Source organism: Balaenoptera physalus (genome assembly GCF_965194825.1).
Source record: "Balaenoptera physalus genome assembly, chromosome: 17".
Lineage (NCBI taxonomy): Eukaryota > Metazoa > Chordata > Mammalia > Artiodactyla > Balaenopteridae > Balaenoptera > Balaenoptera physalus.
Window position 1 is genome coordinate 19,985,369 of NC_138895.1, and position 25,766 is coordinate 20,011,134.

The 25,766-nt window shown below is 36.5% G+C and overlaps 1 long non-coding RNA gene across 1 annotated transcript; it reads left to right on the forward strand.

The window, feature by feature from the left end:
- Nucleotides 1-7,108: 7,108 nt before the first annotated feature.
- Nucleotides 7,109-25,553, forward strand: LOC309646386. The gene is made up of 2 exons (XR_014255329.1): nucleotides 7,109-14,687; nucleotides 15,018-25,553. It is a non-coding gene; the product is annotated as an uncharacterized lncRNA (long non-coding RNA).
- Nucleotides 25,554-25,766: the final 213 nt, after the last annotated feature.

A 25,766-nucleotide genomic window follows, 5' to 3' on the forward strand; every position in this document is an offset into this window, starting at 1 on the left:
ATTAGAGTCTGCCTTCTAGGACTGATTTTTTTTTTGGTGATTGTTGAAATTTCTTCTGTTTGTTAGCTTGTCACTGAGGCTTTTTCAAAACTACCCAGTTTGAAATTGCTACCCAAACAAACGTACCTTTAATGTAGTCATGGTTCCATACATTAAGTTATGGAGATGAACTCAGGTTTCCAAAAAATCTTCCTTAACTAAAACATAAATACTCTGGCTTTCCAACTTTTATAAACTGGGTCAAAATTAAATTTCAAAAGTGAGATGTTTCCTTAAATGAACCGTTGACAACTCTTTGGAACATTTCAGTATTAAATTTGGCTTCCCTCACAATAAGGCTTCTTCTGTACAGATTGTTAAAATCTAGTCACCACACAACCATAGATCCAGAATTTTCATTTTTGTTCCAAAATGTCACTGGAAGGGATTTTGTCCTCGCAAACTGCATAAAATTTACAGTAGAATATTTGTAAAAGCAGAATGCTGAAATAGATCTGTTTTGATTCCTTGGTAAAGAGAAAAGAAGGGCAAGAAGCTTCAGCTTCTATTTACCCTGGCATTAACTCAAGATAAGCCTTAAAATTACTTTTTGGTGTACAAACAGTGTGGTTTCTCCATCAAAAGGTTATTTGTTATAAAAGGGCTTTATTCTGTAAGACACTGGGTACATTCACTTTTTAATTAGAGCTGCCAAACTCTCGGCCAGGGTGAGGTCAAAATCATGTCTTTTTATGATGCTCTTTTTCCTGATTATAAAAGTAATAACAAGTGCGACAGAACCAATTTCTTTCCCAGAGGATTCTAAGGTAACTGCACCATGAAAAAATTAACCATAAACTGATGCCCTGATTTTGCCCTTAAAGAAGTGGAGACTTCTTTAAACACTACAGTGTGGTACTGAGAGACTATGTTTGGGTTGTGTTGTTATTGTTATTTTTGTTGTAGTTCTTTTTCATATGAATCTGGCACTCAATGAATGAATGAATGAACATATGAACGAATAAGTGAGTGAACTTCTACGTGAGACAGACTTTTATTTTTTCATGGCTTGCCAGATGGGCGGGCAACAGAATACAGTGGCAATCAAATACAAATTTTATGCCACATCAGTGCCGTTTGCTAAGAATTATGGAGTAATATCAGGAACACAGTGACTAAGCGTGAGAATTTTTACTACTTAGTCTTAATAATGAAACAGTGACAGTCTATTTGAGATATTAAATCAATGTTTTATTTCCACTACAGATTCTGGTTTTCCATGTGTTTCTACCTACTTAATTCTTTAATTCCTTATTTCACAGAGGTAAGGTTAACAGAGCCTAAAACAAAGTGGTTATTCTTGAATTCTGAGTCTCAAACTTTCCTAATATACTTTCATAGAGAAAGAAATTTTTGAACATTAGGCTTTATTGAAAGAGAAAAAAAATTTTTTTTTAAATCTTTTTTCAGTTTCCAAACTTTCCCATTGCAAAGGCAGAACAAAGCTTGAGAGTCTGAGCTTAGGGTTTCTTATAAAAGCTGTAGAAGAGAAGATGGAACAGTGTAAGAAAAGTCCCTTCAATTCAAAGGGAAAGGATAATCCTTCAGTGTTGGAGTAGGGTTGGCAAGATTTGGAGGAGATGACATCATGACGCAAAAGCAACTTTCCCTGAAGTCAACCCCTCAACTCAACCCTGAAAGAAGAGACAGGATGCTCTGATGAGAGACAATAAAACACAAGGAAGGTGATGGGGAAACTGAAAGCCTCTTCTTGTGCCTGTCTTCTTGCTTGGAAAGCTAAGAGGAGACTACACAGGGCACATTATAACATCACGGTTCAGCCAAAGCAGAGTGTAGCCAGTTCCCCATCGTCTAAGTGACACACAGTGGAGGTTCTTGAGGACTTAGAGTGGGGATACCAAAATGATGAGAAGCCTGGTGGACCATGATTTTTAGACACTATTGCAGGACACCCAGTGACATGAAGGCTCCAGGGACATAACCATGGAGACAGCATGGACTGAGAAAACAGCAAACCAACCAGAAGACTTCTCCTCCCCAACCAGGAGGATAGGTATTCTTTGCCCTGCATTGTATCATATCATCTTGGTAAAGAAAGGGAGAAGAGAAAACCCTTCCAGACGGGAAGAAATTTGAAATGACCAGCTAAAAGACACTAACACCAGGAATAAATATTGGCATACCAAGATTAAGGTTTGACTTTGTTTTTCTCTCTTTTCCTCTCCTTAATCAGTGAGAAAGGGAACTTGAAAGCAAGATGAGATCGCATAAAGAAAATAAATCATGCCACATTTTAGTATGTCTGAGTTGTAGTATGTAAATCCTGCCCCCGCTGAAGTGGCATTACCCAGACATTCCTTCGCACTCCCCAGGCTCTGCTTCCATTCTTTACTGTGGGAATGTAGCAGTGTAACATTCCCAGGCTAAGAGTCGCATTTGTGGAGGAGCAAGACACTTGTTCATTCTGAGTAAAATCTCCTGGCTGTGAGCAAGTACAACTTTGCTCTCCCACAAAAAGGAGAATAAAGACCAATCACACTAAATCATTTCTGTATCATTGGTTACAAGTTTAAATATAATTTTATAAAAATGTAAAGATATACTCAAAACCATAATCAAAACAAACTAATGAAAATGGTTTGAAATAGTTCAAAAAAATATATCAAAGTGAATGTTACTTTGGGAAAATAAAGATGAGCTAAATTAATGTACATTATGCAAAGCTTTTTAAAATTATGTTACACACACTAATACTTGACAGAGTTGCAGTACTCTTAGTTATTTTTATGATGGCATAAAGCTAATTATTTTAAGACAATTATATCCAGAGCAAACTATACTGATAAGATATAATCATAAAAAATGTTTTAGACTTCCTATTTTGCCTATTTTTCCTTATAAATACACTGACAGAATGAAGGCAAAGTAAAAATTTCAGCATTGGATAAATGTAATTTCCTGGAGAATTAAAGAAATAAACCTTTTTTTTTAAATTTGTAGAGCAGTTTTACAGGTAGTTTTGATGTCCTTTCCCCAATCCTGCATTTGAATTATCTGGATAATGCACTTAGATTTTACTTTGCAGTGAAAATAAAGCCCAAAAGATACAGAGATGCAAATCTTTTACATATCAAATTCTTAACCTGTAAAATTAAGAGTTTGTACTAGAAGAAAGTTAAATATTTAAAGTTCTGTGATTTGAGGAGTCTTTAAAATTCACCACGTTAGCCTTCATTACTTATACTAAAATCAGAAGAAACAGTTACTCTCACACGCATGTCATTGCATTCATATCCACTATGTCATCACACTTCAGTTATTTCAAAACTCCATAAAAATTATGTAAAGAATTGCTTAAATCTTTAGTTTTGTAGGAGAAAGAAAAACAAAAAAACTGAACTTCAAAATCAAAAAAGGGCCCATATAGCCATCTGGTGGCTATTTAGGGAAATACATCTGAATCTTCCCATCACTATTATTTGTAAATTGGTATATTAAATAATATAAATCATTTTTATAAAATAAGTTAATATTTGTCTAATTCTAAAAAAAAATCTAGAATATTTTTAATTCCTTATGAATTTATACTTGCTTTTATATTTTTTCTTTAAAGCATAAAGCTTTTGCCATTCTGATACTAGTAAATATATCATTGCCTTTTGCTATTTATTGTAAATTATGTCATTGTTAATTTTCAAGGTAATAGCTGTTGTTAAATATTAGCCCCACATAGACTAAACACTTAACATTGGATAATTATTGGCAATCTTGTTATAAATACCTATATATACTACTCATTTATATATAGAACCTTTCAACCAATATTACATATATTATGATATTAAATGACAGGCTTCATAATAATATGAAAAGCATAGACCAAGTTTTATAAATAGCATGAAAAAAGAACGTGAGTAATAATGCATAAGCATATGCTAACATTGTTGAACTTCACTAAAGTATTGTTTATAATCAGAGAAAGATCATATGTAGTTCTAACAAAATGTAATTGCAGAAAAAAATCTGCCTATGTATTGCTTTCATATGCATATCATTTACATAATTTTGTAAATATTCCAAATACATATTTTAGAAAAAGAGACTTTCTTTTCAATCTAGCTGTTCCTAAGCAGTGAAATAAAAACGATCTTAACAATTTAACATGACCTTGATGAAATGAAGAAAATATTACAGATATTCTTAGTGAGGTTTTGTAGGCAGAGACAAAACAAATGTATACATTTACCAGATAGACGTTTTGCTATATGTTTATATAAAAAAAGAAAAGAAAAATAAATTAAAAACTATGAAAAATAATACATGTGGTATTCTTTTCCCAAAAGGCAACCATATTCTCAATATATTAGAATGTAAGAGTTGTTCAAAAAGCAAGTATATGAGTACATTTGCATAACACAATAATTTTATTGGTAACAGAGTGTTTTGCTAGACTTTTATGGCATCATGGTTTATGAGATTTAATGTAATGTTCACTTAAAAATGGAGGCTCATCTATACATATTACCGAGGTGAAAACCCTGCTCAGAATTGATTTTCAAACGTGTGATATTTTTATCCTGTATGATTTCATTGCCAATTTTATGAATAAAGGCATACCTCATTTTATTGTGCTTTGCTTTGTTAAGTTTTTTACAAATTGAAGGTTTATGGCAACACTCCATCAAGCAAGTCTTTTGACACCATTTTTCCAACAGCATTTCTCACTTCATGTCTCTGTGTCACATTGTGGTAATTCTTACAATATTTCAGATATTTTCATTATTATTATATTTGTGATGATGATCTGCGATTAGTGATCTTTGATGTTGCTATTATAATAGTTTTGGCATTTTTTAACAATAAAGTATTTTTTAATTAAGTTTTTTTTTTTTTTTTTAGACATAATGCTCTTGCACACTTAGTACAGTATAGTATAAACATAACTTTCATATGCACTGGGAAACCAGAAGTTTTGTGTGACTCACTTTATTGTGATATTCACTTTATTGCAGTGGTCTGGAACCCAACCCACAGTATCTCTGAGGTAAGCCTGTAGTTAATTTTTCGGTAGATAAAGCTTTTAGGAGGCAATATACAAAGTTTTAGTCAGGAAAAGATGCAAGTTTAAAAGACAATCAACCTGAAACCCAAGGAAAACATTAAAACAATGAACAACAGTTACTTTTCAACTCCAGCATTTCAGTGTAGTAATATTAATGTGAATAATAAATTCTCATTAAAACTCTCAACTTTTAAAATCATTCTGGTAGGAGTAACACATAACTAAGATGATCAAGACTAATTTCCTCAACTCCTGACTTCTAAGTGCAATTTTGTTCTCCTCAAGCCAAGAAAAAATACGGAAACAGGAATGTTTTAAAACTTTATTTTTTTACAGAAGTTTTAGGGTCACAGAAAAATTGAGAGGAAGGTATTGTGATTTTTTATAGACCCTCTGCCTCCACACATGCACAGCCTCCCCCATTATCGACACCCTCCACCAAGTGGTACATCTGGTGATGAGCCTACATTGATACACCATAATTATCCAAAGTCCATAGTTTACATTAGGGTTCACTTTTGGTGTTACACATTCTGTGGTTCCAACAGATGTATAATGCCATGTGTCTATTATTGTAATATCATAATGAGTACTTTCATTGCCCTAAAAATTCTCTGTTCTCCACCTTTTCATCTTCCACCTCCCACCCTCAACCACTAGCAACCACTGATCTTTTGATTGTCTCCACAGTTTTGTCTTTTCCAGAATGTCATAAAGTATGTAGCCTTTTCAGATTGGCTCCTTTCAGGTAGTAGTATGCATTTAAGGTTCCTCCGTGTCTTTCATGACTTGATAGTTCATTGCTTTTAAGAGTGAAGTAAGTCAGACAGAGAAAGACAGATATATGGTATCACTTAAAATCTCTAAAAGAGATTTTAGAGCATCAGTTGAATTTCTTCCTTAAATGTTTGCACACATCTGGGCTTGATGCTTTCTGTTTTGGAAGGTTATTAATTATTGATTCAATTTCTTTGATAGACATAGGCCTGTTAAAACATCTGTTTCCTGTTGTGTGAGTTTCGTGCATCTTCAACTCTACTGTAAGGCTAGACTTTGAAATCCTAAAGTAGTTGCTCCAATATGTAGTAATTGGAGAATTCCCTTTTCTACACACCCTTTCCAAAATATGTTATAATCAGAGTTTTCAAGTTGTGGCTATATACAGGTAATAAAATAACATAACACTGTGGGTTAAAGTTTACATTTCCTTGATGACAAATAGGGTTGATCATCTTTTTGCTTGCTTTTTGGCCATTTACATTTCCCCTTTTATATAGTGCTTCTTTAACTCATTGATTTATATAGATTGTCTATATATTCTGGATACTGGAGGTTTGTATATTATGTTGCAAACATCTTTTATCATAGTGTACTTGTTTGCTTGAATTATCTTCATAGTGTCTCTTGATAAACATAATTCATTTTTTATTGAGGTATAATACATACACAGTGAAATGCTCAGATTTGCTCTTCCATTCTCCCAAAATATTTGTGTAAGTAGATATTATTTCTCCCTTTAGTTTTGGTACACATCTCGAGTAAAAGCACTGTGGCATGGAATTGTCATTTTGGGAAAAAATTTTGGTTATGGATTCAACTTCTTTAATAGTTATAGAACTATTCAGATTTTTCTGTTTCTTGTATCAATATTTGTCTAATTTATGTAAGCTGTCATTCTTACTGGACATACGTGTTCATAATGCTCCCTTAACATTCTTTTAATATCTAAAGAAACTATATTCCCTCTTACACTCCTGATAATGGTAATTTGTGGCTTCTCTTTTTTTCTTGATTAGGAGTTAAACAATTTTACTAATCCTTGCCAAGAACCAATTTTTGGTTTTAAAGATTTTCTTTACTTTTGCCTTTCATTTAATTGACTTATGCTCTTACATTTATTATTTCTCTCCTTGTACTTATTTTGTTTGATTTGTCTGTTGTTTTCTCATTTCCAGAAAGTTTTAAAACATTTTTATTTTTTAATGTAATCTTTTAAACCCACATGGCTATTGATACCATATATTTTACTTCTTATCTTATAAAACCCAAAATATATTATTAGTCTTTTTGCTTTAAATAGTTATGTCTTGTAAGGAAATATTTTTAAAAAGTCATCTTTTTAATTACTTATTGCATTCTTTATTCCTTTTTAATTACAAAAATTCAATCTAGTATCATTTTCCCTTAGTCCAAGAACTTTTTTTAGCACTTCTTTATTGCAAGTGTACTGGTAACTAATTCTCTGATGAGATGATATTTTAAAATGTCTCTATTTCAACTTCATTTTTCAATATTTGTTGAATATTAAATTCCAGACTGATAGTTCTTTCCCTTTCAAAATTTTAAAGAAGCCATGTAATTGTCTTTTGGCTTGCATCATTTTTGAGGAGAAAATTATTATTTTCTTGTATGCAATGTGTCTTTTCCCTTTCTCTGTGTGTTTTTAATATTTTTAAAATATTTTTATTGGGTCTTTAGTAACTTGACAATGATATGGTTTGGTGTGATTTTCTTTGTATTTATCCTGTTGCGATTCTTTGAGATTCTTGGATCTGTATATTAATATTTTCCATTAAAATTGTAAAATAGCTCACAAATTATTTATTTATTTTTACCTCATTTTCTCTCTTCTCTCTTTCTGGAATTTCTATTAAACATATTAGACCACTTGGTAAAATCTCATAGGTCACTGACGCTCTGCTCATTTTTTCAATTTTTTTTTCTTAGCTACAATTTGGATAATTTCTGTTATCCTATTTCAATTTCATTTGTCATTTAGTAGTGTTCAATCTCTTATTAAACCCATTGAATGAATTTTTATTTTAGAATATATATATTCTAAATATAACCATTTTCAAATTTCTATTTGTTGCTTTCTTACTGTTTTCACTTCTCTCTTGGAATACCTCATTTTTTCATCCACTATATCCATCTTTTCCTCTAAATTTCTTAACATATTTAAAGTAGTTGGTTTAATACCTTGTCTGCTAATTCTAATAATTAGATCATCAATGAGTGCTATTGCATTGGCTTTTTTTTTTCTTGTTATGAGTCACACTTTCCTGCTTCTTTACTGCTTTATTACTTTTAATTATATACTAGACATTTTGTATAGAAGAACAATGGAGATTAGGATATAATTTTCTTTTATTTAGTTCTGTTTATTTCTTAAAAAGTTCAAGGCTTTTTCTCTGCCTGGCACTTATGGTGAAAGGCTAATTATTTAGATATCTTCTAAAACTGAGTTGAACTAGGATTGGGTTGTAGCTTTAAATTCATTTGAATTTGTCCATGATCAGAGGAACCTCCAACCCTCCAAGTTGCTACCATTTGATCACATCAGTATTTGAAGTGAAGATAGATTTAATTGCAGTTTCAGGTATTTTTGAACCAAAGCTTGGTATACACATGTGACGACCCATGATTAAATATGGTCCTCTCTGATATCTTTCCACTTTTCTCCAAAGCTACTTTTTTTGTTTTTTTTGGTGAGGGGTAAAACTTAAATTTACCTTTACTTTCAGGAGAAGAGAAGGGAGAATTGTCAGGTAGAGCAATTTGTTTCGTGTTTGGGGTTCTTTTAGATTCTATTTCATCTCTCCAGCCTACCCTCTTATCTAAGGCCTAGATGATTCCTCCTATTCCTGTTCTCTTTCTATGTGGGCCTTTTCTCTGTGCACCCCTATCTGGACTAGATTCTAACTCCCAGCAATGGAAGCTGACACCATGGTTCTCTGCTCACATATGGAGGACTTCTTCTGTCTGGAATTCAATTCATTTAGCCTTCCTTGTATCCATTGTTCTTTGCTTGTTGTGTAGAAAATTATGATTTTTATTTTGTCTGAGTTTACCCTGCTGTTGCCATGGAAGCAAGGGTTTCTCATACAGCTCTACAATAAAAATTTAGAGAATTCCATTTATCAAAAGTTTAAAAATGATAAATAATGCTCAACTCAATGGGTAATTCCAAGTGTATGTGTCTATTTTTCTATTGTTGCACAAATACTTCTCTCTTTCAATTACTGCAACTTTAGGATAAGTAGTAATAATTGTTAGGGCAAGTTTTCCCTCCTTTTTTTCTTCAAGAGTGTCTTGGTTTTTCTTGGCTTCTTGGCTCTTTATCAGAACACCCATTCCTTCAATTTGGTTGATATCTGTTGTATCTTAAAAGAAATTGAAATAACCGCATTAATGTATGCCATAGTACAATGACTAATAACTTTCTAAAGGCCTTAATATTTTTAAAAAGACTTATTATCCCAAATAAACTCAGATTAATGAATTTTCATATTATTTGACAAAAGTAACTAACACTTCTCAAAGATTATGTGTACAGTTGAAATCTGTATATATATATCTCAGATTGTCTTTCTTCCTCCACATCTTTGCTTAGGCATTTACATAAGCAAAGAGAATATTCTTTTGTCCATCTTTACCAATAAAATCATATCTCTCATTCAAAATCCTGATCAAGATTTATTACTCCATGATTCCTTTTTTTTTATGATTCTGTACCACACATAACCCCCATTTCTATGAACTTTTATTGAATTTAACTGAATAATTTTGTTATGTATGTTATCTTGTTCTATAACTCTTTCACACATCTTGAATCCTGAATTATGAAACTTTCAGTTGCCAGTGACAGAAATCCTACTCAAAATAGTTAAATATAAAAGTCAAATAGATATGGTGAAATATAGTATTAAATAATCAGAAAGAGATAGGATGTTTAAAGTGTGATGTAAAGATATTAAATTGAAACAGTTAAAGATTTATATTAATCGGTGATGATGAATAGGAAAATACATTTATGTTAGTGGTAGAGTTGAAATGACCTCTTTTGTCTGTTCCCCCAGATCTTATGCATAATTCCAGGCATAACTTACACCCCTCCCTTTCAATCTTGGTCATCTGTGGAATTCCAGTCTTTATCAACCTCTCCTTTCACTGATCCTACACTGCTTACTTGTTTTTGTACTACCACAAAGAAGAAATTTGATCATTCATTTGAAATAGAATATTGGGATGAGGATGTTGATTTTCTTAATCTTTTCTTATAAATATGTCTTAGCTGTCTCAATTAGGTTCTAGATTTTTCTACTGAAAGCGGCATGCCTTCTGCTTCTCTTTAAATCTATATAATATTGATCATAGTTCTGAAACCACAGTCTTCCAGCTAATGTTTGTGAACAGTAAAGAACCAGAATGGAATGTTAAGAACTTCCAGCAGGATATATCTTGTTACTGCTTTGAAGGCCGTTTAAGGAAAAAAGCATAATGTCTGCTAAATATACATTCTTATATTTACTGTTACAGATGCCAGGTCTTTACCATCTTCCTTGAGGTCTGAAAAAGAAGAGGATTAATGTCAGAGCCCTGACTCCTCAATAGATGGTGAATTTATGCCACAAGGGGGTGTATAATCAGGGGAGAGGAAAGGATGGGAACTCTGCTGGCTTCCATAAATGTATCTTCAAGATAACAAGGGGACCAGATAATTCTCTTCCTACGCATTCGGGCTGGAACACCAATTTAGAACCTCTTGGATTTTATCTTAAATTCTCTGGAGAAAATGACAGGATATAAATAATTGAAAATAAAAGGATTCTTTCAAAATACAATGAAAGTCTACTTTTCCAGTCTTTCCTGAAATAGAACAAATAATCTATATATTTCCCTGAGAAAACATCTGTGTTATGGTCCTCTTCTCAATTAAATTTAGGCTCAGGGTCCATGAAAGTCATGGGGTGAGGGGGGCTGGCCCCAGTTATTAGGGCAGCAGTACATAGTGGAGAAGGAACCCCGATACCAGCCCTGTGTAGAGAGGTTTTATCTGGTCTGCCCATACTAAGGTGAAGATGGAAGCTTATGTTTTCTTTTTCACAAGAGTTTTACCCTACTTTTGTGGCCTTGCTAATACACTGGATAAATTTCTAACATTGTGCAACTAAATTGAGCAAGTCCATTTCTCACTAACTACCATGTATCTCTTTCTTCTACATCTTATGATATTTTCAAATTCAGGTCACCTAACTTTTCTGTCTATAAAACACTTCTGAAAAAATCAAATAAACCAAGTAAGAAAAATATAACATCTCTGATTCCAAATATAGAGAACCAAGAACACAAAGCGCATCAGCAATGATAAAAGAGCAAACTTGGCCTTCACTGAAATTCCAGCACAGAAAATGTTTAGTTTACTAAAAATAGGGACATGTAGGTATTTAGTGCAGTATTTTATTGCAGATTGTAACGCAGTAAAGTTTAGCCTGATTCTGACTTAGAAGTATGATTCTTCTTGAGGCTCAAGCATGGCCTCTTTAACTGGCTGATTCCCCTTTGCACTGTTTTGACCACAAAGTACTTTGGGTGGGACATAGTTGACTGGACATATCTGATTATTATCAGGATTATGTCAAAACCCCAAACTCCTCAGGGCCAGTAGGGAGTAGAGACAGAAGGAAAGGTCTAATGTGCCTATGACATGGCCCTGTGACAACCTCACAGAGTGGCACAGAATGAGAGTCAAATGGACCCTGTGCCCCAGAGAGAAGTGTTGGAGTAGCTGAGGGGGTGAATTAGAGCAGATCTGGGGTCAGGATCAAGGAACAGTGGACCTGGTCCACTGTTGGACCTGGTCCAACAATGGTCCTGGGTGGACCAAGGACCAGGACTCTTCCAGCACCATGGGCATCTCGGGAGAAGCCAACAGGGACAGATGGGCACCACAGACCCTTTACTGCTCAGTGTTTGGCATTAAGAAAGCCACTGAGAATTTTGATGAGTTAAAGGTAGAGGAGTAGAGAGGGATCCTGAACTAACTAAGATTACTTGGAATTGACCAAGGTTAACTTTCTGTCATGGAGATTGGCAACTCAAAATAGGTGTTCAGTTTAGTATCAAAATATAAACATCCATTTCTGGTACAACTGGTTTTATGGACTGAGTGTCATATATGATACATTTGAAAAGCACATTTATTTCAAGATAACAGATAATCATGGCAGTTACTTGAGGTTTTAAACTTCTCTAAATTTGGAAAGTTTCTATTACTCTGGAAAATGACTTAGGAACACAGGGAGTTGAGGAAAAGCAGATGGAAGGGGTTCCCGAGCAAAGGCCTAAGCCCTCAGATTGTGAAAGCAGATGTGCCCAGGCCTGTATGGACTGTTGGCAAGAGGGCAAAGTATCAGGGTTAGAAATGCTTGCTGGGAGGAAATAGGTATTGATGAAGAGGTGTGCCTAGCTCGTTTTTATAACAAAATCCCTAAGTTTTCAAGGAGACAAAGGACAAAGCCTCCTCAGAAATTTATCCTAAAGAAAATAGTCACACAACTTGGTCAAAGGACAGGCCCAGGGCAATTGTGAGTGTAACGTTTACATGACACGTAGATGGGCAAAAGTGGCTGGGGAGAGTTCATTCCTTCTGGTCTTAGTGATGGTGGGAGGCTGTTTGACACCTGTTCTCCCTGATGGCCACTTGGTGTTACAGCCAGTTGTTTTTTAAGACACTAGCCATTGGGGCCAGTGGGCAACAAGGGGATTTATAAGTTATCCCTATATGAAATGTGCAATAAAATACACACAATCATGTCATAAAATATACTGCTTTATTTTGTAATAAGCATTTTTGGCAAAAAAAAGTTAAAAAAATAAGTTTTGTAAAAATTTAGTACTGACATTTTTTTCTCAAGAGACTTGACAATGAATATGTAACTGGTTTAAAATATGTGCTGACCCTACCATCTACTATGGGGCTATAATGATATCACTGGCCACATAAAAAACAGAAATAGACCTGATGATGAGACATCAACAACTATTTCAAAAAAGCATCAGTGAATTTTATTTTATTTATTTATTTATTTATATTTGGCTGTGTTGGGTCTTCGTTGCTGTGCACGGGCTTTCTCTAGTTGTGGTGAGCAGGGGGCTATTCTTTGATGTGGTGCGCGGGCTCCTTATTGCGGTGGCTTCTCTTGTTGCAGAGCACGGGCTCTAGGCACACGGACTTCAGTAGTTGTGGCACTTGGGCTCAGTAGTTGTGGCTTGTGGGCTCAGTAGTTGCGGCACATGGGCTTAGTTGTTCTGTGGCATGTGGGATCTTCCCGGACCAGGGCTCAAACCCGTGTCCCCTGCATTGGCAGGTGGACTCCTAACCACTGCGCCACCAAGGAAGTCTCATCAGTGAATTTTAAAACACTGTGCTTACAAAGATTGAACAAGTGTGGCTGCAGGAGGTCCGTTTACCTGTCACATTGTGATGCATGACTTTTCACATAGATCAAATAACTGTCCTTCTGAATTAATTTCACTCATTTCCATTCCATAATTTCTTGTAGAATTATGACACAATTGCTGTTAATATATTGGCTCCATTAGCAAAAGAAGACATTGCCAGAGTTAAATGATGCCAGTTTTATATCAGAGCTAAAAGGAATAATCATATAAGCTAATTTTAATAATGCATTAATTTCTTCAAACAATTTATGGAATCAATGTTAAGCCTTATTTTAATTTTTTCTGAAGTGAAACATTTGATGTTACTGTAAATGCTACTGTGAATTCAATTAAGAAGATCAAATTTGAAGATCATTTTTGATATTGATAATTCAAAATACTATATTTTCATGAGATTAATTTCATCATGATTTAAAAATATAATTCCTAAATTAGAAACCTATGGGCCAGAAATATATTTGGAGTTAATTGTGGTACAAACATAATTCATCACTGCATCCATGTTAATTTTCTAACAAATTACCATAAACACTGGCTTGAAACAACACAAATTAATTTTCTTATAGTTCAATAGGTCAGAAGTGTCAGAGACCTGTGTTAGCACAGGTCAGAGCAATAGGTTAGCAATAGGTCAGAGACCTGTGTTAGCACAGGTCTCACTTGGCTAAAATCAAGATGCAGCAGGGCTGCATTCCCTTCTGGAGACTCTAGGGAAGAATCCGTTTTCTTGCCTTCTCCAGATTCTAGAGGCTGCTTACATTCTTGGTATGTGTCCCTCTTCCTCCATCAGCGATGTAACATCTCTTTGACCTTGCTTCTGTCACATTTCTTTCTCTGACCACAACTGGAAAAGGTTATCCACTTTTAGAACCTCTGAGATTCGGTGGGGTCACTCGGATAATTATCCAGGATAATCTCTCCATCCTGAAGTCCTTGGCTTAACCAAATCTAGAAAGTCCTTTTGCCACGCAAAATACCATACTCACAGGTTCCAGGTTAGGACATGCAACTCTTTGGGGGCGACTCTTCTGCCTACCGCAGCATCCAAATAAATCATTATATCCTACCAATCCAAATGTAAGCTTCCATAACAACTTTGAAGTTTAACAATCTCACGTTTACAAATTTACAAGCAATAATGTTATAAAAGAAAATTATAAGGACCACGAGAATGTATAGCAATAAAGACTTCCTTGAAGAAGTTTGAGCTGATAACCAAAGAAAGGGTAGAAGATAAATACGTGAAGCTTGTTGAGCATGTAGTCTGTAGAGCAAGATGCTGTCAAGAAACTAAAAGGCCAATGTAAAGGATGTACAATGAGCGAGAGGAAGAGTGGTATAATCTAATACCAACAGAAGAAGCAGGGACCCAATCAGACAGGCTTTTTTTTTTTTTTTTTTTTTTTAAATTTTATTTATTTATTTATTTATCCATTTTTTATGGCTGTGTTGGGTCTTCGTTTCTGTGCGAGGGCTTTCTCTAGTTGCGGCAAGTGGGGGCCACTCTTCATCGCGGTGCGCGGGCCTCTCACTATTGTGGCCTCTCTTGTTGTGGAGCACAGGCTCCAGATGCGCAGGCTCAGTAATTGTGGCTCACGGGCCTAGTTGCTCCGCGGCATGTGGGATCTTCCCAGACCAGGGCTCAAACCCGTGTCCCCTGAATTGACAGGCAGATTCTCAACCACTGCGCCACCAGGGAAGCCCCAGACAGGCTTTTTATATTGTTAACTTTTTCTTCTTTTTTATCTTAAGTGCAGTGAAAAGTCATTTAAAAGTATCAGCAGGAGAAATGTTGTAATCAAATTTGGGGTTTTGTAAGATGACTCTGGGTTCGCTGTGGAAAATGGATAGGAAGGGACAAAGGTGGATACCAGTTACTATAAAAGTGGATACAAGGTGCTGGGGACTCATGATCTACTCAGATCTCAAGGTCACCTTGATAAATCTTAGGTCTTCTCACACAAATCTGGTTTTTTGCAGTGACCCCCATGTGAGTAAATAGCCATCTGGTTCCATAAGCCAAAACCCAGGAATCATTGATGATCTTCCCTCTTTCCACTTCCCAATATCCAAGTCCCATCAGTTTTGCCTCCCAAATAGCTCTTGAATCTGTACCCATCTTTCCATCTCCACCGCCAGCACCCTAATAAAGACTACCCTTATTTCTTGCCTAAAATCTTGCAGTAGCCTTTTAATTGATCCCCTCACATAGGTTCTTATCCTACTATCTATGCTGTGTAACCAGCGTAATTGTTTAAATGCACAAATTTTATTAAAATCCTTCTACTGTACCTTGCATTTCCCACCTCCCCCCTCACATTCACATACACGCGCACACATACACAACATGCACATTTAGATCTCATGGGTATGCTAGGCTCTCTCTCATAATAGGGCCTTTTCACATGCCAGTTTCTTAGTTTCTTTGCCTACTATGTTCTTCCCTGTGCCTAGATCATTCTAATTCTTTTTCATGTCACAGATAAAAAAGCGTTTTCTCACGGAAGCATTTCCTAATACCTCAGCATTCTTATATGCGCTCATTGAACACCTGGACCCAAATCCAGGTGAATCTGATTCCCAAGCCCATGCTTTTAATCAGTAGGATACCCACCGCCCTCCAGCTTAAGTTTCCTTCTCCAAAGTCTCATAGTTCAAGGAAGGCTACGCTATTGAATATATACTAATCTGTTCTCAATTTAATGTTCAGCAAGAACAAGAACCTTAAGATCAAAAACCTGGCCAATGTTTAATATAAAAATGAATTTTCTGTAAAAGTGATTTAACGTTTAATAGTTTTTAAACTGTTTTTAAAATACACAAGTACACATTTAACAAATGAGAATCAGTGATAAGGATTTCCAAAGTTGGGCTTTAAGAACGTATGTACCAAGTGTATTTGTTAGCATGAGTCCTGTCTGGAAGCGGGACAAGTGAACCCAGGACTCTGGGAGACTCTCACAGCCATTACCCTTCATGGAAAAAATCATGAACACAATAGGTAACTTTGCAAGTAAAAGAATAAGTAAGAAACTTTCTGTTCTTAGAGAAAAGAGGTGAGATGTACTAATGAGGCTGCTTAGAGAGGTTTGCATTTTCACTATTTGTGCCATGTGATAAAGGGATCCAGTCCTCAAGGCTGTCACTCCATCACCCTTCACAACACTAAACTCACTTAATTTTTTTTTTTTTTCACTTTAACAGCTAAGGATGTTATCACTTTTGCTGAGGTCACTGAGAGGGTAATACTACTCTTGGTGAGGCTAATGAAAAGGTACAGTGGTGACATGAGTTAATTGCATAGTTACCACACAATTACCAATTTATGCTCTACTGATGTTAACAGAGAATGGAAGAGAGCTAGCATTATGTGGACTGAATGCTGGCTGATATAAGAACAGTACTTGGTAGTATGTGACATTTTCATGAGCAGTTTTACTCACATAAACAAAGAAGATTAAGAAAACGTATGCTTTCCCATATCTGTTGGTCTAGTACTGCTTAAAAATGGACCTAATGACAATGATTTTTCTTTAATTCCTCCCCCCCTTAATCATTCAGGTTTCAAATACCTGGTTGCTAGATTGAAAAATGATAATAAAGCTCAGCTACAAAAATAGTTGTTTTACTCCTGAACACAAGCTTCAAGTTGACTTTGTTTTTCTGTAAATGAATCACTATATGATAAATAAGAAGAAGTACAGAAGGAAGAAATGGCTACATGGACTCAGTTCCCATAACAGAAAAATAAATCATTATTAAAATTTTTTAATCAATTTTTATTGGAGTGTAGTAGTTGCTTTACAATGTTGTGTTAGTTTCTACTGTACAGCGAAGTGAATCAGTTATGCGTATACATATATCCCCTCTTTTTAAGATTTCCTTCCCATTTAGGTCACCACAGAGCACTGAGTAGAGTTCCCTGTGCTCTACAGTAGGTTCTCATTAGTTATCTATTTTATACATAATAGTGTATATATGTCAATCCTAATCTCCTAATCCATCCCATCCCCCCTTCCCTCCATGGTATCCATAAGTTTGTTCTCTACATCTGTGCCTCTATTTGTGCTTTGCAAATAAGTTCATCTGCACCATTTGTCTAGAATCCACATATAAGCGATATTATACAATATTTGTTTTTCTCTTTCTGATTTACTTCACTCTGTATGACAATCTCTAGGTCTACCCACATCTCTGTAAACGGTAGTATTTCATCCTTTTTATGGATGAGGAATATTCCGTTGTATGTAGGTACCACATCTTCTTTATCCATTCCTCTGTTGATGGACATTTAGATTACTTCCATGACCTGGCTATTGTAAATAGTGCTGCAGTGAACATTGGGATGCATGTATCTTTTTGAATTATGGTTTCCTCTGGGTTTATGCCCAGGAGTGGGATTGCTGGGTCATATGGTAGTTCTATTTTTAGTTTTTTGAGGAACCTTCATACTGTCCCTCCATAGTGGCTGTACCAATTTACATTCCCACCAATAGTGTAGGAGGGTTCCCTTTTCTCCACACCCTCTCCAGCATTTACTGTTTGTAGACTTTTTGATGATGGCCATTCTGACCAGTGTGAGTTTGTTAGATGAAAGTAAACCTCTTTTTCTAATATTTGGTTAGTTCTTTACTTCCACTTAATTTTCAGGATCTTCATATGTGTTTTATGTTAACATTCTCACAAATCTCCAGAAAAACAAAAAGACCTATTTTTTCATACTTTTTGAATCAACTGCTTTGAGGTATAGTTGACATATGATAGAATTAATTTACTTGAACAAAAATACACCAATTTTAAAACAAGGTTTATTTGGTAACTCTCTGAAGGGTGGCTTCAGTTAAAGCTAGGAATGATTGTTTCTATAAAACCATCCACAGTATCTCTAAACTCACCTCTTGAGAAATTTTACTCTGAACAACAAGCAGGGCCCATAGTGTTGGCATCTGCATGGTTGGTGGGTAAGTTTATCCATCAACTATGCAGATGCAGAGTGAACATGACAGTAAACTTTCTGTTCAAATAATTTCATGCTTAAGAGTTTTCAGTTATACCCAACTATCACCTACACATTTGCTGACAAGGAGGCCCAATGAGCAGAGTAATAAAAAGCTAAAATAAAAGTCATAAATTCTTGTCATTATTCAATCCAAAAATATGTATTAAGTACAAGGCACTTGTAGAGACAGTCATGAACAGGATGGACACGGTCCCTAAAATCTGTTTCTTCGCCTTTCTTAACATTTCTATAAGTTCTTTAATACCATGTACTAAATAATTTCCTGCTTAAACTAACTAGAATAGAATTCTGTTTTCTGAATGCTAACCAATACAGCTACTAATGCTTGTTTTCTATTCACATGGTCCTAAAGTATTCTGTCTTTCATTGAATATGTCTTGACTGCTGACTCAGTATATTGTCCATGCCATACGGTACATATGGGATGATTGTTTCCCATTTCCATTGATGGCAAGAGCAGTTTTCCAGTTATTTAGAAGCTGAATACTACCCTCATTGTGCAGAAAAGTGACCTCCATCATGCCTGTCCTTAAACTGTTTCATGCTCATAGTTTTATAGGCTGCAAAAAACTGTTAGGTTAATACTTGTGTGTCAGGATTAGTTAGATCAGGTTCTCAAAGTGTGGTCATTGGACCTGCAGCATCTGCTTAACCTGGGAACTTCTTAGAAATGCAGATCCTTGGGTACACTCCAGACCTGGTGTGGTCTGGAATCAGAAATTCAAAAGGTGAGGCCCTCAAATCTGTGTTTTAACGAATCTTCCAGGTAATTCTGATGCACATTTAGTTTAAGAAACTCTGGGCTGAATTATGCTCAGATAATAAACTTTTTGTGACTTAAAACCACACAGATTTATTTCTTACCCATACAGGATATTTGTATGAGTTACTTGGCTGCTCTCTTATGTGATGTCCTCACTTCAGGACCCAGGGTGAAGGAACACTCTTGCCACCACTTTAGAAGAAAAAAATATATCTGGCAATTAAATGTCCTGGCCTAGAAATTCACAAATGTCACTTCCACTTAGAACTCATTAGCCAAGTCTGGTCACTTGGTCACACCCAATTACAAGAGGGTCAGGAAATGATATCTAACATATTCTTAGAAGTTAGACATCAGAAATAGACAGTATGAGCTTTTATGACCATCACAACCCTTAAATCTAACAATGAAATGTTTGGCTGATTCTCCTTTCTGTACACAAACACACTCACCCTCTAAACAAAGGAAATAAATCAAAAGTCCCATCCAACATAGCATCAAGCTCAAAGTCCACATTTTTTGGATGATGCATCATAGTTTTTAAAGTTGGCAGTGACGTGTGACAGTCTTTATAGCAGGTCTAAATGTAGCTTTCCCTAACTTAGACACCCCTGACAAAAGGACAAGTTACTCTTACCCAATAACCAATGGTGGAAAAGATCTCCCTACCTAAGGATAGTGTGTTCCTTCAGATGCTCCAAGAAGCAGATGCCAAGAGGGGAATAAAAAAGTAATTATTTTATTAGGGGAAACACCCATGAGAGAGAATGGGGAAGGATCCAGAGAAGGCTGGGAAAGATGTCAGAGTATGATGTAAGTCTGACCCTGATTGAGAGAGAAAGGAAAGAAGGGTTGGGTAAAAGCATCCTAGATGGCCATGAAGTCAAATAAAGGTTCAGTCAGGCTTCCAGATGTTTCTGTAACCAAAGTCAGCTGTCGGAGTAATCCTATACCTCCTAGAAATGGGCTGCCTTAGTATCTGTGGTGCACTCAGTCACCAGCTGTGAGAAGCCTGTGGGACGTGGGCTGCAAGGGCAAACATGGTAATGGATACCGAAACGCAGACGCTTGGTCAATTAAGTCCCCTGTAGTTGGAGTCTGCAAGGCACATTCTCACGGCTACCACAATCTACGCTTGTGTCCTGCAGATCCATCTCTCACCCAGGTTCAGGGAGCAGCTCTTCCATTGTTACTAATGACCCCTCTTCCTGAATGGAACTTCAGAAGAGGGAGGTTAGTAAATTGAACTACAACCCCTATCATTGCATTTGATCTTGGGGACATAACTGGTACTCATCCTCTCCTTTCACCACCATTCATTCTAATTCCCTTCACCTTTACCTATGATCTTGGCATTTATTTGTGTAAAAGCAGGCTTACTTCCTCCTGCTGATCTGGAATTGCCTCGTATGATGATTCCTCTTTTTATCTGCTGGCCACTGGGCATAAGGACTCCAAAGTGCCCTGGTAGCAGCCTTAACTTGTAGTTCAACAGGAGTCGTGCTGTGCCCCCTTCAAGTGTACAACCCTCTAGGGACAAGGACTTCCAAACTTACAGATCTCAGACGTGTGGCCATAAGAAGGACAATATTGGACTGATATGGAGGCCACTTTTGCTCCCACTTCTTGATTCCTGAACACAGGTATCTTTCCACTTGTGGACACAGCATCATGTAGAGACCTTTGATTTAGTTAAGTACACATATCTTACTGGATGCACCCTATCCCTTCAGGTGTTTCCTCCAACATGGTGCTTCAGTTGTGACTTTGGAAGGTTGATTCAGAGCTCTGTGAAGCTGGATGCCTCTGGATCATGCAGCATGTGATACAACCAATAGATCCCATGGTCATGGGCCTGCTCCCACACCCATAGTTAGATGTGATGCTGTGTAGGTTATACTGGGATTTAACCCTAGCTATCAACCTGGTATACAGGGAATGACATGTGGGTAGCTTCTAAAGGGGGAGTAAGGCACCTGTTCTCTTGAAAGGGAGAGATTTCTGCAGCATCTTCTAGCCCTTGCTAGAGAAGAGTGGGCCACTTCTGTAACCGCAAAGTATCCAGGGTGATTACAGAGGCAACATTCTTAAGGTCATTCATCTTGTTGTACCATGTGTACCATGTATCATGTGCACCATGGTTCAGGATTCCAGGTTACCCCAACTAGTGTCCTAACCTTCATGTAACAGACCTGCCATGGCTGAGCAGTCAAATAACTCTGCAGTCCTATAATTTTAGCAATTAATTCTTCAGGCCTCCCTCAACTGTATCTGCCCTTCCACTACAGGTAATAAAGGCCTTTTTGTAAGCTAAGAAAGAGGCTCTTTAGAACTAACTGCAGGTTATCAGCCCTCAGGCCCTCTTCATTCTTCTGCGGGGTGTGGATACAGCTTAACAAAAATAAGTGACCTCAGCTTTCCCTGTAGGCATTGTTCCCTCTTATTTTTACAAAAATCTATACTATTATCATCTCTTCTATGACATTCCCCTCCACTGGGACCTTTTCCCTTGTCATCTCTGGTGAAATCTTGAGCAGTTGTTCTGCCACTTTGTGCCAGGGATTATCTCAACTCCGTGTACCAGCTAGGATGGTGTCCTCCTCACCTGCCAGGTGCCAGGTGAGCTAGGTTTATTTTTTACTCTTTGGACTTAAAAAAATGTTTGAATTTTCCAACTCTACAAGTCTCCTAAATGTTTCTATTTCTTTTCACTTCTGCTTATAAATCATTTCTCTAAATCATCTTTTTCTTGCAATAGCTCATCAAACACATCCAATAGCAACAAACATTGTTTCTACAATCTACTTTTAGATCGTGCTTCCTGGCAATCAAGTTAACTTCCTAGTTAATAGAATCAACATTTTACCAAATGCATCACTGACACGGTTCATGGATCCCAGTTTTTGAAACCAGTTTCCTCACCGTCTATGAATGCCCAGCCCTCTAACTATTGCCATATGCTTTACAGGGTTTTAGTATCCTGATAAAGTAGCATCCCACCTCTGGTACCAATTTGTTTCAATTAACATTGACTAGATTATACTGTATTAACAAATTCACAGATTTCAGCTTAAAAACAGATGTTTTTCCTCATTGATACAAATATCCCCAGTGGAGCAGCTGGAGACTGTATTCCATAGTGCACTCACTTTTACAACCCAGGCTGACGGAGTATCCACCGTCTGGATCACAACTAATGACCGAGGTAGAGGGAAAGAGAGCCATTAAGGGTGTCATAGCATAAATTAAACGCTTCAGTCACAAGTGGCACCACTTCTGCTCACAACTAGTCACATGGTCCCACTTATCTAAAGACATACAGGAAGTACAGAAGGCAGAGACTTAGAAATATTCAGAGAATATCACCAATAACTAGCACAGCACCAAAAGAATGACAGAGCCAAAAAAAAAAAGTTTCTGTAAGAATTCAAGGAAAATAGAAACTCTCTGAATTATGGTGGTCAGAACAGTTTTGTTTTGTTTTGTTTTGTTTTCCTGAATATATGGAGCACTTTCATTATGTCCTAAAAGAGAACTGGAAAGAATATTCAGGACAGTGAGACAACCCATACAAAGGAATGGATGTTTCCAAGCTTTATTATTGAGAAATGCTATGAGTTTACTAAATTCCATTTCATAGCTCTTTCTGGGCACATAAAAATGATATTTCCTTGATACTGACCGTTAGGTGGGGTCATGTAGCTATTTCTGGACAATTAAGTCTGATTCAGAGGAACACGTGTCTGTCTGAGGCTGAGGCAGTGAAAATATCCTGCATGATTCTCCAGTGTCTCCCAGTCCATGCTGTTGTGAATATGGAGACCTCTCGTTGAACTGTAGAACCCCAAGTTCTAAGTAGTTTTGATAATTGTTACTTCTTATAGTACAACTTCACTGAAGCAGTCTTTGCCCTGGGAAGTATACTCCTTTTTTGTTTTTCAATTATGCCCCTGAGACTTTGCAGTTGTGTGTTGCTGCCACATAGGTCCAGCCTAACCTAATTCGCAGGGAAAAAAAGCTGTAGAAATAGGTTGGGACCAGATGTGGACACCCATGTATGCATCTTCTTAGATATTTTAATAGTTCTCTTTAGTTATTCAGATGTCATTTAAAATACTGGAGCCACAAGGTGAAATGAACAAAGTATATTTTGGTTTAGGACAAAATATACTAACAATGTGTTGGTTGCTTTGGGAAAGGAAGAAACTAAAAGCAGAGAAACCAGTTCATGTATTACTGCATTGATTTCATGGAAAGGAAAAACCAGATGCAAAAGATTTTGTATAGAAAAACACCAAAAGTTTGTGATTTAGTGGCTGTGAAGAACCAGGAATAGGGAAAAATTAAGATTATTCTGAGGTTTTGTGCAAGAATGATAAGAAGAACTATGGTAACTTTCTCAGAATTAGGAATTTTGTGGGAAGAGACTATCTCAGTAAGTTCCATCTAGGTGATGCTAGGGTACAATCAAATGAAGATGTTCCCAAGTAGATAGAAATACAAAGCTGGAATTCAAGAAAGTCAGGCCAAAGAGATTTGGGGCATGGTTAAAGGTGAGTGAGGCACACATGATTAAAAAAAATGTTTGTATGAGTGAATCACTGGGTCAGAAGTTGAGGTTGTACATTTCAATAGATTGGCAAGGACCTGGAGTGGCCACTTGAAGTAAAAGAGATATAAAGGAAAATTGCAAATATGCATACCTGCAAAGGCTCTGTTGAAGCCTCCATTTACGGTGTGAAAGAAAAGCTTGCTTTTGTGAAAGAATTTCCAGCTCTGAGGCCAGGGAGGAAACGTACAGAGAGTGGAAGAGACTTTGCGTGAACTGGTAGAAATGTCAGTGTCAACGGCCAAGAAGTAAGAAGATTAGCATGTTGGTGAGAAGAGTCCTGAAATAGCTCACTGTGGATTCAGTTGTGGCAGGATAGGCTGGCTAATAACTTGGGAGAGAAGGGAACATCTGGTATCTGAAGGCCATGGTGGAAGTGAAAAGACACCTTTACTAGCTTGAAGATCCTTTTGAACCACATAAAATGTTAGCTAAGCATGACGAGGGTCCTAGAACATTGCCTCTGCTGATGGGGCAGGGAACAGGGAGAAGCTGATTTGTGTTTCACCATGTCTTGCATGGTCAAATCCAATTTTAGCAGGAAGGGCAATTTTGAACAAGTCACATAACTAACGACATTGTTTAAAAGAAACAAAGTGTGATCGCTGGGTTCAAACCTTTACTACATCCCTTTGTGCCTGTCACTTAACTCTTGATACCTCTGTTTTTGCATCTATAAACCTACCTCATAGGGCTTTTATGAGGATTAAATGAAATAATACATAAAGTGCTTAGCACAGTGTCTGGCACATAAACATTTTTAATTGATAGTTATTAACATTATGAGTAATTGTGGAGATGTAGTAATAACAGGAGTACTATTTTGGGGGTATCACAAATACATCTGTAAGACTTGAAAAATAGCCCCATAAATATTCACTGTTCCTTAATTTTTTTTAATCTTCCATGTCAGCAATGTATAAATAGGAATATTGATAACCTTAGTTAGAGAAGAAAGAGTTAGACACAAACGTGGTAAAATTTAAGGGCCACAAGGGGACACCCCATTGTCCTCACTCTTGGTGACGTCTGTATTTCCACCATTCAAGATTTATTGCTCCATTTAAAATCTTTTTCCTGACCCTGTTAAAATGCAGATATCCTTGGAAGAAATGAAGCATTAAACTGTTAGTAATTATAAGTGAATTTCTCATATTCTATCAACAGCTTATCTATGAACTAAGGTAAAGAAATAAATTGAGAGCATGAGGTACTTTCTGAAGTAAGGCTTTGGCAGCCAAAAGGCAAACAACCTCTATTATGCATCTCAAAATTTTGTTGAAAGGAAATGTAAAAAGAACTTCAAGTATATCTTCAAATCATGGAAGAATAGAACATTCTGATAGTGAAAGCCAAATTTATTAGTTTGTAGTCACAAAACCTGTTATCAAGGATTACAGACATATCAACAGTTAGCTTCAAGTGACGAAGAAATAAGACAAGTATGTATATATAAGAAAATTGAGATAGCGTAGAAGGAAAAACTGACAAATTCTGTTGGAGGGGGCTTGATAGGAGGACTACAGGGAAAGATTCGTTGTTTACAGGAAGAGCAATGTTCAAAAAATGAGTAAGTGTTCACCTGAAAGATAAGAAAGGAGGGGACATTCCAGATGGATGTGACAACAGATGTAGAGGTACAGAGGAAGACCAGGATACTGTGCTCAGGAACAGAAGCCAATGCATTCACTGCTGTCATGTGGCTGGAGGAGAAGGAAGCTACGAGTGACTTCCTGTGGCAGTCGGTGGCAACAGGGAAGAACCAGGCCACACGAAGCAGTTTGAAGCTGGTGGGAAACTATTAAAAGTTTTCAAATAAGTGACCATGTAAATAAATGTGTGTTTCTGAAAGCTATCTTGGTTGTCGTTGGGAAGCAGAGATTTGTAACCTGGGATGCATGAATGCCTTAAGGTCCCTAGGTGGCATTCTAGTGTCTGGAGTCACTCTGACATAACCTACAAAGTTCTGTGTGTTGTGCAATTGCTTACTTCTGAGAGAGAGACCACGTTTTGGCTGCTGTGACAAAAGACTACAGATTGGGGGCGTAAAGAACAGAAATTTATCTTC